Raw genomic sequence first — 8,677 nt, 5'->3', positions numbered from 1 at the left:
GGGAATTTTTCTTTCAGAAGCTCCTCAGCTATCTTCTCTGTGGATTTCTTTGATTCTTCTTGCTCTGGAATGCCAATAATTCTCTTTTCTACTTTTGGACATGCTTCGATAATGTTAAACGTTTCTTATGGGGCATGATTATTCTTATTTTATTATAATTATTGGTAATATGATCAGGAGATAGGCGGCAGGTGGGTGGTGGGTGGGCAATTTGGGCCTCAGTTGGGTCTGGGCCTCGGCGGTGGGCCGTTTGGACTTCAGGTGGTTGGGTTGAGTCTAGGGCAGGTGGTTTGGGCCTCTGGGGGCCTGGGTGTCAGCAACCGGGCTGCAGGAGGGTTGGGTCTCAGGTGGGTGGTTTGGGCCTCAGGAGGGTGGCTTGGGTCTCAGGGGGCCTGGGTAACAGCAGCTGGGCATCAGGCGGCTTGGGCCTAGGTGGGCAGGTTGGGCAGATTGGGCCTCAGGGGGCCTGTGGCTCGGGGACCGTGCTGAGGGTGGGTTGGGCCTCAGGGGCCCTGGGCCTCGGCGACTGGGCTATGCGGCGGGTTGGGCCTTGGGAGCCCTGGACCTCGGTGGCGACCGGGCTGTGGGCTGCCTGTGCTGGGCGGCAGGTAGGCGATTTGGGCCTTGGTTGGGCCTGGGCCTTTGTGACCAGTCTGTGGGCGGGTTGGGCCTCAGGGGGCCTGGGCCTCGGTGATTGGGCCTTACTCTTTGCCTCTTGACTGGTGCATTTAATCCATTTACATTCAGTATAATTATAAATAGGTATGGTTGCTATCATTTTGCTGGTGTGTGTGTGTGTGTGTGTGTGTGTGTGTGTGTGTGTGTGATTTTGCTGGTTCTTTCTTCCACAAGATTTTCTGCACTGATTTCATTTTATGGGTTTTCATTTTCATTTCTGTTTTGTTGTTAAGTGCCATCGAGTCGGTTCTGACCCATAGTGAACCTGTATAGGGTTTCTGGGGAGCAGCTGGTGAGCTTGACCTTGCAGTTCAGATGACTTTGCAGCCTGACATATTAACTCACAGTGCCACACCAGGACTCCTCATTTTGTGGGTTTTCATTTAAATTTCTATGGTGTTAGTGTTCTCTAAATCTTTGGTTTTCCTCTTTATTTTGATATGAAGATATACTAATTTTCTTTGATGTTAACCCATAATTTGTTCCTGTTTAGAACAGTTTTATCTTGAAATCTAGTCTTACTGATGCTTTGTAGGTAGCTTTCCATGTTTCCTGAGTTGCTCATTGGATTCTTTCCTTGTCTTTAGTTCTAGAAAGTTTCATTATGATATGTCTTGGTGATTTTCTGGGGGAATCTATTTTGTTTGTGGGTTCATTCAGCTTCTTGTATATTTATCATTTCATCTTTCATGATGTTAGGGAAGTTTTCTTCTAACAACTCTTCATTAATTTTTTTAAATGTTTTTTATTGTCTTACACTGTTCTGGAATTTCAATCCTGAAAGTTATTCCTCTTCTTGGTGTCAGATATAGCTCCAAGGTTTTCATTGGATTTTTTTCATTCCTTTTGCTAGTTATTCCTCTTGCATACGAATATTGAGAGATTTATCTTCACACTCACAAACCCCATCTTCCATTGCTTAGAATCTACTGCTTTGCCTTTATTTCACCAATTTCTGAACTCTTAGTGTTAATCTTCTGGATTCCTAATTTCAATTTTTCATATTGTTTAAAAATTTACACTTTTGTTAGTTTGTTTATTTACTTTTGTAGTGTTTTCCTAAAGATTTTTTTATGTTTTCATTGTTTTTTTCTATCTTTCTCTCAATCATTTAAAATTACTTGACTGCTGCTTCCATGAGTGTTGATAGTGGATCCAAATGAAATTAACTCTTTGACAGCTTCAAACTTTTCTCAATTTATCATGTTATTTATTGCTCCAGTTGTATGTTCCTCTTCTTTACATTAAGATGCAATCCATACTAAAAGCTGTTGCCTTTTATCCTCATAAGCAAGTATTTTAAGTCCTTTTCACTTTCAGCAAGCAAAGCTGTGACATCTGCATACCACAGATCTTTACTGAATATTCCTCAAATCCTGATGCCATGTTTTTCTTCATATAACCTAGCTTCTCATATCATTTGCACCACATACAGAATGAATAAATATGGTATAATAATATAACCCTGATACACATTCTCCTGATTTTAAATCATCCAGTAGTTTCTTGTTCTCTTAAAAAAAATTGCCTCTTTGTCTATGTGCAGGTCCTTATAAACACAATTAAGTGTTCTGGAATACTCATTCTCTGCAATATTATCCATAGTTTGTTATAACCCTCACTTGCAAATATCTTTGCATAGTCAATAAAGCACAAGTAAGCATTTTACTTCTGGTATTCTCTGCTTTCAGCCAAGATCCATCTCATATCAGCAATGTGCCACATCCTCTTCTGAATTCAACTAAAATTTCTGTTAGGTCTCTGTCAATGTCTTGCTACATCCATTTTTTTAATTATCTTCAGCAAAATTTTACTTGAAATTGATATTATGATATTGTTCAATGATTTCTGAAATCCATTGGATCACTTTTCTTTGGTATGGGCACATATATGGATCTCCTTCAATAAGTTAGCCAAGTAGCAGTCTTTCAAATTTCTTGAAATAAACAAGTGAGTGTTTCCTGTTCTGCATCAGTTTGTTGAAACATTTCATATTACATCAATTTCTGGACCCCTGGTTTTCACCAACGCCTTCAGTGCAACTTGGACTTCTTTTTTTAGTATTAGTTTTGATCATATTTTACCTCTTAAAATGATTGGACATCAACCAATTATTTTTTGTACAGTGATTCTGTACTCCTTGAATCATCTTTTGAGTCTTCTTATATGTGGCACTATAGGATCAGCACTGGATTTTGAACCACAGGTCAGCAGTTCAAATCCATCAGTTGCTACTTGGAAACCCTATACAGGGTTGCTATGCATTGGAATTGACTTGACGACACTTAAAAACAATAACATATCATTCAATGGTACTTTAGGATAATTACTGGACTACTAACTGCAAGGTTGGCAATTTAAACCTATCAGTTGTTCTTTGGAAACTCTGTGGTGGTGTGACATCGAGTAGGTTCCAAACCATAGCAACACTGTATAGGGCTTCTGAGGAATTGCTGGTGAGTCTTAGCCACCAGAAACCCTATAGAGGGTTCCTATGAGTTGGAACTGATACCAAGGCACTTAATAACATCATTCAATAATTTGCCCTTGTTGTTGTTGTTAAGTGTCGACGAGTAGATTCTGACCCATAGACACCCTATATAGAGTTTTTGAGGAACAGCTGATGAGCTTGAACCGCCGACTTTGCAATTCAAATGGCTTGGCAGTCTGGCGAATTAACCCTCAGCACCACATCAGTGTCGGAAACCTGCCTTGACAGGGAAGTTTGGTTCATGAAGTAGGGAGATCTGGCGGCGAAAGAGATAGAGAAATAATATACACAAAGACTCGACGAGAGAAACAAAGAGACACCCAGAGACCAGAGTGGATGCAAGACTGGCAGGCAGACCCTGGATTGCAGGCATCATGGCCCTGCAGGCAGTAATGCATGCAGGATTCAATCTGCATCCGACTTTTATTTCAGGGAGGGATTTTACACAAAGGAAGAAGGGGATTATTAAGACAGGGCACAGAAATGAAATTTGATTAATCATTCAAAACAGGACACAATGATTTACAGGAACAAATTCTAAAATATACATCGTGAATAGTCTTAATAATCTAACATTCTTAATGTTCCAAAAATTCAAGCAAACTGTTATAAATTACTTTTTTGGCTCAAATCCTAAGGCAGCGACTTGAGGTTTCTCAAGGCTAATTAACAAACCTATAGCACTTAATCTCGAATGGGTAAAGGTGAAAAAGGATTTAGAAGGTCTGAAGAGAATCAAGCTGTTTCTGCTACCTGGTTTAGGCTTTCAGGAGGAAGAAGGACCTCTAGGTTAATGGATTACACCTGGGGATGATTTGAGATGGTTGTCACTATTATTCCTTGAACAATACTCCAGAATTCGCCAATCTACTTTGAGTGAATTCCTTGGGCAGATTGTCTCCAGATTCTCTTTGCAGAATCCCAGCAAACCCGCCTTTGGAACTTTTACGGCCTCGGCTTTAGAAAAGGTTTTTGTTTTAATATTTGTCCATGGGTATACAGGGCTCATGTATTAAGTTAATATCAAACATAGCTGAATAAATTGATAAAGAGCAGTTTGGACATGCTTGCCAGGTGGCAAGAGTTTGTTCCTCAGAGAGATTTGTTCCCAGGACCCTACACACTTCCAACACAGTGGAGACATTAAGAGAGGCACATAAGAAACCATTTTCTCAGAAACTACAATTACTGGAGTTAGAAGCATAGAATGAATAATAAGACCAAAGAAAATTATTCAGAGGTAGCCCACCAGTGAGTTCGTAAAAGCCTATGAACCCGGAACATCAGGAGAACACTTCCTTGGCCTGCAGGGTCCATATGAACCCGGTACGTCAGGAGGTCACTTCCTTGGCCCTCAGGGTCCCTGGCTAGCAATCCTGAGTGGGGCCTTCATGTTGGATTTTCATCCATGACACAGGGCCTCAGCATCTCAGTGCTTGCGGTCTCTAACACACCAGGACTCCAATTTTTCCTTGGTTAGTTGGTTGATTATGTGAGTGGAGTCGGTTCCAACTCATAGAGACCCTGTACAGGGTTTCTGAGGCTGTAAACCTTTACGGGAGCTGAAAGCCTCATCTTTCTCCCATGGAACAGCTGGTAGTTTCGAACTGCTACCTTTATGGTTCGCAGCCCGATTTGTGACCACTGAGGTACCAGAGCTCCTTAATATTCCCTTAGCACTCTTGATTATTCAAAATTGAGGCTTTAGTATTTTCTACAGTTCTTCCAGCTTCAGAGATGAAGAACATGTTTTTCCCTTTGTGTTTTCTAACTCTGGGTCTATGCACATTTTATTATAACATTTGAGTTTGTCTTCTTGTACTACCCTTTGAAACTTTTTGTTAGTTTCTTTTACTTCATGATTTCTTTCAATTGTTTTAGCTTTACGCTAAGAAGCAACGTTCAGATTCTCTTTTAACCTCCAATTTGGTGTTTCTCTCTTTCCTATTCTTTTAATGACCTTTTGTGCTTTTTTCCTCTACATTGTTCTTGATGTCATCCTGCCACTCTCTGGTCTCTGTTCATTTGTGTCTAGTGAGGCAAATATGTTCTTGTTATGGTTTCTAAATTCAGGTGGGATATATTCAGGTAGTATTTTGGCTCTTGTGGAGTTTTTCTTATTTTATTCAGATTCAGATTGAACATAAATCTGAGAAATTGATGACTTTTTCAACAGTTGTTACTGACCTTGTTTTGTCTGATGATATTGACCTTTTCTATCATTTGTCCAACAGATGTAGACAACTTGATTCCTGAGTATTCCAGTTGGAAAGATGTACAATTGCCTTTTATGTTGTTGAAAAACAGTACTTGTAATGAGTAAGTCATTGGTGTTGTGAAATTCTAGCACCGAATTGCCAGCATCTTAATTATCAATACCATATTTTTTATCTCTGAATACTTCTTTGTTTCCAACTTTTATATTTAAATCACCAGTAATTATCAATGCACCTTGATTGCATGTGTGAGCAATTTCAAACTGAAGAAGTTGGTAAAAATCTTCAATTTCTCCATTAGTGGTTTTTGTATCAGTTTTAATAATAATACTATAAGCTTATCTTCATTGTAGACATATAGATATTATCCTGTCACAGGCAGCATTGTATGACAATATTAATCTTGAAATATTGTTTTAGACAATGCAACATGATTTTTCTTCAATTTGTTATTCCTGTCATAGTAAGCCTTATGAATGAATGTCTGATTAAAAATGTGAAGTTGTCAAGGACTTCATTCTTCTTGGATTAACTATCAACACTCACGGAAGCAGCAGTTGAGAAATCAGATGACATATTGCATTAGGCAAATCTGCTGCACACAATCTTTTTAAAAGTGTTGAAGAGCAAAGATATCAGCTTGAGGATTAAGATGCACCTGACCCAAGCTATGATATTTTCAATAACCTCATATACATGCAAAAGCTGGACTGGACAGTGAATAAGGAAGACCATAGAAGAATTGATGCTTTTGAGTTATGATGTTGGAGGAGAATACTGGAAGTGCCATGGGCTGCCAAAAGAACCAACAGATCTGTATTGGACGAAGTGCAGCCAGAATGCTTCTTAGAGGTCAAGGTGGCCAAACTTCATCTCTCACACTTCTGAAATATTGTCAGGAGGGACCAGTCACTAAAGAAAGATATCATGTTTGGTAAGGTGTAGGGTCAGAGGAAGACCCTCAGTGAGATAGATTGGCAAAGTGGCAACATCAATGGGCTGAAGAATGGCAACAATTGTGAGCTTGGACCAGGAACAGACAGTGTTTTGTTTTGTTATGCATAAGGTTTCTATGAGTCGGTACCAACTCTATGGCACCTAATAACAATAACAATATCAATAAATTTCAGCTCACTAGTGTCTAGGATATTGATGTTTATGTGTTCCATGTCATTTCTGGTTTTCCTAGTTTCATATTTGTACATTCCATGTTTTGATTATTTACAGATGTTTATAATGTTTCTCCTCATTTTTACTTGTGCCACATCAACAAATGAAAGTCCTGAAAATATACTCCATCCATAGCATTAAAGTCAATTCTACATTAAAAAGGCAGCTCTTCCAAAGTCATATTTTGAGTATCTTCCAAAATGAGGGGTTCATCTTCTGGCAGTATATCTAACAACATTCTGCTAGCATTCATAAAATTTTCAATGAACAACGATTCAAAATGATACTTTCTTTCTTCCAAGTCTATCATAGTTTGGAAGCTCAGCTGAACTGTGTCTACCATGGATGACACTGCTGGTATTTAGCACTCTGGTAGCATAGCTTCCAGCATCACAGCAACACACAAGCCATCAGAGTTCAAAAACTGACAGAGTGACAGATTTCTTCTTTAAGGAGAGCAAAAAGTATTATGTTGCTTTTTAGTAGTTTATTTAAAATGCATGAATTTATCATGCTATTTTTGTTAGGTGCTACTGAAATGGTTCTGACTCATAACAACGTTATGCACTACAGAATGAAATTGCCCAATGCTGAACCATCCTCAAAATCATTAAACTTGAGCCCATTGCTATTGCCACATGTGCCAATCCATCTCATTGGGTTTCTTCCTCTTTTATTAAGACTCACCATTTTACCAATCAAGATGTCTTTCTACAGGAACTAGTCCCTCTTGATAAAATGCCTGAACAGTAAGAGATAAAGACTTTCAATCCTGTCTTCTAAGAAACATTCTGTTTGTACTTCATCCAAAACAGATTTGTTTATTCTTCTAGCCATCATTGGTACTTTTAATATTTTTCTTCAACAGCATAACTCAAATGCATCAATTCTTCTAGGTTTTCCTTATTATGTCATGTGCAGCAACAAATCTCTTGCCAGTGTAGATAACTATGGTAATGTTGTCACTCTTCAAATTAGCCATACTTTCTCTCAGTTTTAGTAGTAATACTTCAAAAGAGAATACTTCCCTGGAATTGGCCACCTTCCTCATAAAGTTAAGTGAAATAAATGATATGATAAATATTAAATTACTTTTTCTTGCTGTCTAGTATCTAGTGCTGCTATAACAGAAATCTCATAAGTGAATGACTTTACAAACAGTATTTTCTTACAGCTTATAAGATTCCAATCCACTGCCATTAAAACAATTCTGACTTATAGCAACCCTATATGATAGAATAGAAATATTTCTTAAAGTTTCTGAGAATTTAAATCTTCATGAAATCAGACCACCTCACCTTTCTTGTGCAGAGCAGCTCATGGGTTTGAGTTGATGAACTTGTCATTAGGAACCCAATGCTTAATCCCCTGCACCACCAGGGCTCCTTTTAGGAGGTTACAAGTCCAAATTTAGAGTGATAGGTCTAGGGGAAATCCTTTTCCGGTGTAGATTTTGGAGAAATTCCTTGTATATTTTGTTTTTGCTTCTGATTCCTTGGAGATTTCTAATTGTTTTGGCATGTATTATACCTCATCTTTAGTTTGCTTCCTGATTTAATATTTCTATATTTAAAAAGAGACAGATGTAAAGCACAACCTGAACTAATCCTGTCTCATCAGTATAAGAGAGCCCATTCCCAATAGAATAATAAGCACAGGTTTAGGAATTAGGATTTATTGCACTTATTTTGGGAGAAACAAATCAATTCATAACACATAACTAGGGAGGAAAGTATAATAGAGTAAAATAATCCTTTGTATTTCTGAAATATTTTAGACAAATACACACTAAAATTTAGGCAAAAACAGAAAATTGGATTTTTCTGTAACTGTACAAAGAATAATTACGATTGAGGAGGCAGAGATTTTGATGGTGGCTAGGGTAGAGGTGCAGTGAAGTTCGCTGTCAGCAATATCATAGAATACCAGGCAAAGCAAATACAAGGCAGAGCTCCAAAACTCAGAAACACAGAGATAGGAATATTTTGAAGGCTTATAGATTGTGGAACTTAAAGCTGAAGTAAAAAATCACGTACTTTTGAATCTACCAGGCTAGGCTCGGAGGCCCGGAGCCGACATCTTGGGCAAGAACAAACAGCAATTCCCAGCGGGGGAGCAGAAA

At 38.5% G+C, this 8,677-nt stretch overlaps 1 pseudogene; it reads left to right on the top strand.

The window, feature by feature from the left end:
• Positions 1–533: 533 nt before the first annotated feature.
• LOC102811874 overlaps positions 534–8,677 on the top strand; it is a 14,467-nt pseudogene continuing 6,323 nt past the window's right edge.

Source organism: Chrysochloris asiatica, unplaced genomic scaffold, assembly GCF_000296735.1.
Source record: "Chrysochloris asiatica unplaced genomic scaffold, ChrAsi1.0 scaffold00443, whole genome shotgun sequence".
Lineage (NCBI taxonomy): Eukaryota > Metazoa > Chordata > Mammalia > Afrosoricida > Chrysochloridae > Chrysochloris > Chrysochloris asiatica.
Note: the sequence above shows the minus strand (reverse complement) of the source record. Positions and strands in the feature narration are given on the sequence as shown.